Source organism: Elephas maximus, chromosome 16 (assembly GCF_024166365.1).
Source record: "Elephas maximus indicus isolate mEleMax1 chromosome 16, mEleMax1 primary haplotype, whole genome shotgun sequence".
Classification (NCBI taxonomy): Eukaryota; Metazoa; Chordata; class Mammalia; order Proboscidea; family Elephantidae; genus Elephas; species Elephas maximus.
The window spans coordinates 83,580,064-83,585,770 of NC_064834.1; the positions used below are offsets into that span (position 1 = coordinate 83,580,064).

A 5,707-nucleotide genomic window follows, 5' to 3' on the forward strand; every position below is an offset into this window, starting at 1 on the left:
ATCTCTTATCATATGCAAGTTTTTTCTTCTTGATAACATCCCACATAATTATTAGGATTTCTTCATTCTTTTTTCTGATTTTTCCTCAAACAAATTGGTGTCAAGGGATTTTTCTTTAATTTCACTAATCTTCCTTCCATTGCTTAAATTCTGGTCCTACATTCTTCTTTTGAGTTGTCTATTTCTGAGATTTTATTGTTAATCTTTTGGATTTCTAGTTGCAGTTTTTATATGGTTTCTAGTTGTTTCATTTTTATATTGTTTTCCTGAATTCTTCTATTGCTTTTATGAGTTGTAAACAACTTGATGACAATGGGTTTTTTGTTTGTTTGTAGCTTTCTTTCATTTTCTCAGTGCTTTCTTTGATTTTGTCTATATTTTCCTTGGTTTTGCCTGTGTTTTTATTTATCTCTTTGTTGATCTCTTGGAGAGCCCTGTATATTATCAGTCTTTTGAATTCTTTATTGGATAGTTCCATTGCTGTTTCTTCCCCCAGGCAATTTTTTGGTTCTTTATTTTGGCCACTTGCTGATGCCATCTTGTCCTGCTTCTTTATATGTCTGTTGTTTCTGAAGCATCAAGAAATTATTATATCTATTTATTTATTGTATGTTTGTTTGCTGAATCCTGAAATTTTGTTTTGTTTTGATATATTCGAGTAGGCTGGGCCCGTGTTTTGCTCTGGTCTCTAATTTTGCTGTTTTGAAGCTCTCACCACCTTTCTCAGGGTTGGTGGAACAATGACGGCATGCGTGAGTGTGGGTCTCTTGAGGGGCTGTTGAGGATATAGGTGGTGTTTCTGTTGAGGTGATGTGTCTGTCCAGCTGGCCCCTGGCTCTGGGTGCAGTGGGTGTTCTTCCTAGTTTCTGGGTCGGGTTCTGTGTGTGTGCTCTGCCAATTGCAGGGTGGTTGGTTTCGGGGTATCTGGCTTGTTGGTCACCAGGTGAGTTGTCCGGAAACTCTCATCAGTGGTTCCAGGTGAGCAGGGTTATGTGAGGATGTTTAGAGCATGCATAAACCTCCAGTTGCAGGGGGTGTGATGCAGGCAATAGGGCAGGGGAATGATGCTGGTTGATGGGAGCTGGTTAGAGGGTGTGTCCCTGTCCATTAGAGCATGTCATAAAGAAGATTGTGCAGCTGGCCTTCAGGCTGCTTGTGTAGGTGGCTGTAGGGAGTAGGTGGCCCTGCTGGTCCTTGAGATCCCGGTGAAGGTGACTAGCTCTGGCTGTGACAAATGATGGGGGGTTTGACTGGAGATGTTGCTCCTTTGTCTCAGTATGGCCACACTGTGCAGGTTCAGGTGTCAGGGGACTGGCAGGTGTGAGCAGAGTGAGAAACATTCCTGACTGGGTCTTGCATTGAGTGTAGACTTGCTCCTGTTTGGCTGCACCAGGTGATGGGTGTTTTATCTGGGAATGCTTCTTTCTTTGTCTCAATTTGGCTATGCTTTGTAGGCTTAGCTAGCAGGGCGCATGTGCAGATGACTGGAGGTGGTGGATCATGAAGGTGGGCCCCTGTCACTAGTGCTTGAGCAAAGAGGTGTGTGCCTCTAGACCATGGGCTCCTGGCTTATGGGACAGGGTGGTGGTAAGAGCTGCTCAGCTGCACTCACAAGTGAGGAGGGGCTGATGGATGAGGAGGGTAGGTGACCCACAAGCCTATATACCTCCCACATGGGGGCTTGGGGTGGTGGTAGTGAGTAGGGTATATGCACTTGACTTTCGCAGAGCAGGATGCACTTCTGCCTGGCTCTGGCTGTGAGTGCAGAGTTGCTTCTGCTTGCCTTCACCAGATACTAGGGGTTTTGTCTGGGAATGCTACTTATTTTGTCTGAATATGGCCATGCTGTGCAGGCTTGGGTAACAGAACACTGGCATGAGTGACTGAAGGGAGCAGAAGGCACTGTAGAACAGTGGCCTCCCAGTGTGCGTGGTTGAGCAAATGGCCAGGCACCTCCCAACCATGATACCCTGGCTTAGAAGGTGGAACAGTGGTGGGAACCACAGGGTGTGATCATGAGTGGGGAGGGAGACTGGGTAAAGGGAGTGGGTATCCTCTACTGGGTTGTGTATCTCCAGCGCGGGGAGCTGGGGTGGGAGTTTGGGAGGGGTGCATGCTCTTACCTTTTGCAGGGTGGGGAGCACTCCTTTCTTGCTTTAGATGTGCATGCAGAGTCACTCCTGCTTGATTGCACCAGGTGGTGGGGGTTTTAGCTGGGAATGCTACTTATTTTGTCTCAATATGTGCGTGCTGTTCATGTTCAGATATCAGGGCACCAGCGATCTGAAATTCTCTGTTTCCACTCTTTCTGTATTGTCTCTCCTTTTCCTTTGCACTCAGTCTGGTTCTTCAGTCTTGTTTTTGATGCTTTGGGTTCCCAAATTTTCATCTATATTCTACTCACTTGTTTTCTTGGGCTTTGGTTGTATGAGGAATATTTTGAAGTGTCTGACTACTGTACCATCTTGGAATGCCTCCCACATGTCCTGATTTTAAAACATGCTATACAGCTACTCTGTTGCTATGAGTCAGAACTGACTCGATGGCAGTGGGTTTGGTTTTGGGGATTTTATACAGCTACAGTAATCAAAAGCCTTGTATTGGTATTAAAACAGACAGACAAAGGAAATAGAATTGAGACTTCAGAAATAAACCTGTACATTTATGATCAATTCATTTTTTACAAGAGTGCTATGTCCACTCAATAAGTAAAGAAGAGTTTCTTCAATAAATGGTGCTGGATGAAGTCAATTGCCACGTGCAGAAGAATGTATCAGAGCACATGTCTCACACAATACACAAGAAACAATTCAAAATGGATCAAGGACCTAAATGCAAAAATTAAAACCACAAAATTCTAAAAAGAAAACATAGGGAAGTGGCTGCAGGGCCTAGTTTTTAACAATGGATTATCAGATATAACAAAAGCACAAGAGTAAAAAGACAAAATAGATCCCTGGGACCTCGTAAAAATTAAATACTTTTGTTCATCAAAGGACTTTACCAAAGCAGTAAAGAAATAGCCTACAGATTGAGAGAAAACATTTGGAGACCATATATCTAACAACGGTCTAATATCCAAAATACATATAAAACTTCTATACAATGAAAAATAATCAATCAATGAACAAAGGATTTGAACAGATATTTCAACAAAAATGCATAGTCAGATAACCAACAAACACGTGAAAAGCTGTTCAACATCATTAGCCATTAGATGTGAATCAAAACCACAATTAGATACCACTTCACTCCTACTAGGATGGCTAAGATTAAAAAAAAAAAAAGGAAAATAATAAATGCTGGAGAGGATGTAGAGAAATTAGAACACTTATCAATTGCTGGTGGGAATTCAAAATGGTGCAGCTGCTATGAAAAACAGTTTGGGGTTTCCTCAGAAAGTTAAACATGGAACTACCATAAGACACAGCAATCCCACCTGAAAGCAGCAATGCAAACAGACATACATATAAGCAATGTTCATTGCAGCTATGTTCACAATAGCCGAAAGGTGAAAACGACTTAATTGTCCATCAACAGATGAATGTATAAACAAAATGTTGTACATACAATGGATTACTACTCAGCCGTAAAAAAGTAATTAAGTCCTGATCCATGCTACAACATTTATGAACCTGGAAACCTTATGTTTACTGAACTGTCAAAAATTATATAATTTTGCTTATATGATATAACAAGAATAGATAGATGTTTAGAGATCAAAGTTTATTAGTGGATACCAGAGAAAAGAGGGAGAGGAGAATGGGGGCCATTGTTTAAGAAGCAGTGAATTTTTTTTTTTTTTAATGGTGATGGGAAGTTTGGAATTTATTATGAGTGGTGTTTGCTGGTGATGGGAAATTTGGAATTTATTATGAGTGATGTTTGCACAAGAACAATGCTAAACTGGTAATGTTAGCATTATATGTGTATGTGTATATGTAAATATATATATAGAAAAATTAAAAAAAAGATTGTATAGTTTACTTCTCTCCAGACAGTTGCTTAGGCAGGGCATTTTACGTTGTTCAGTTTCAATCAAACAGGGGTTCCTAATGGCACTTTTTCTGTTATCCCGTCAGTCTCTTCATGGCCTCCATAACCTCCTTGTTCCTGACTGTAGATAAATGGGTTCAGAAGAGGTGTGATAATGCTGTAAAATACTGCCACCACTTTATCCTGTTCAGAATTACACAAGGAGTGTGGTCTCATATAGGTGGAGATACCTGTCCCATAAAATAGGCTTGCCACAATCAGGTGAGAGGAACACGTGGAGATGGCTTTTGACTGCCCTTTACCTGAGCTCTTCTGGTACACCACAACAAGTCCTCAGGCATAAGAAGCCAGAATGGCCATGAATGGTAGTGGCAGAATGATAAGGACACTAAAGAGGATGGTATACTCATACTGGGAGGTGTTCTCACACACCAAAGGCATCAGAGAAGGAACTTCACAGAAAAAGTGGTTAATGATCTGAGATCTACAGAATGGAAGTTGAAATACATACAGCGTATGTATTAAAGCATTGATAGAACTACTGGCCCATGCACATGCGACCATGGACAAACAGATAGTCTTGCTCATGAGCACAGGATAATGTAAAGGGTGACAGATCACTACATATCTATCATAAAACATGAAACCGAGAAGAGCTTCAGTTCCACTGAGGGTCAAAAACAGAAAGGTTTGAATCTTACAACCTAAAAAAGTAATGGTCTTACTATTTGACAGAAAGTTTGCTGCCATTTCGGGTACCATGGTGGAGATATCTATAATCTTAATGAAGGAGAGCTGACTGAGGAGGAAGTACATGGGAATGTGGAGTCGGAAATCCAATCTGATGAGGTGAATTGTTATGATATTCCCCATCAGAGCCACTGAGAAGAAGATGGAGACGGCAACCAAAAAGACAGTGTTTATTTGGCCATATTGAAAAAGGCCAAGAAGTACAAACTCTTCTCCAAAACTTTGATTTTTTGTCTTCATGGCTTAAGTAAAAAAAAAAGCAGACCATATCTGAAAATTCCATATAACGATATTGAATGTTCTTCAAGAGAAAAACCAAAATAATTATTAAATACAATAGAATCTTCAGTCAGCTTAGGTAAATATATCTCTCTCCCTTTCAATATGTTGAATTTATGTCTATTGAATAAAGGCCATTTTGACATAAGTAGCAAATTGAAAATACATTTTATTTCTTCCTTTAAGAAGAGATGGAATTATGTCAATATAGGCACAAGCACATGTCAGGCTTAAGGGGAGCTTGAGAATGAATCATTAAAATATATGTTAACATTTATTAAAGTAAGTTTGACTCAAGAAGAATGTGAAGGATGGTCAATTCCAGGATAGCAAATTGAAATGAATTCTGTTTTGTTTTCTAATATAAAATCTGGTATTTATGTATTTCCAGAGCAAATAAAAGTCTTACTATCTAGAACCCCCTTGTTCTAAAGACAATTAGTAAATTTAAAGGAAAAAATAATAAATGCTACCAGTATTTACTGTGCATTTACTATGGTCCAAGTACAGTGATAGTTTCTGGAACTCTAAAGGGGAATCAGGCTAAGTCTTTCCTTCAAATTCTTTTTAGTGATTTTCTATATTTTGCCATGTAGGAGGCCATTCACTCAGAAGAGTGGGGAGGATGAGGCCAAGTTTAACTGGTACAGACAGATGTAGCAATAACAAGCTATTATATTGA

General features: G+C 40.0%; 1 pseudogene; it reads right to left on the reverse strand.

Moving 5' to 3' along the window:
• Positions 1-4,070: 4,070 nt before the first annotated feature.
• Positions 4,071-4,986, reverse strand: LOC126060022 (olfactory receptor 2AK2-like; annotated as a pseudogene).
• Positions 4,987-5,707: the final 721 nt, after the last annotated feature.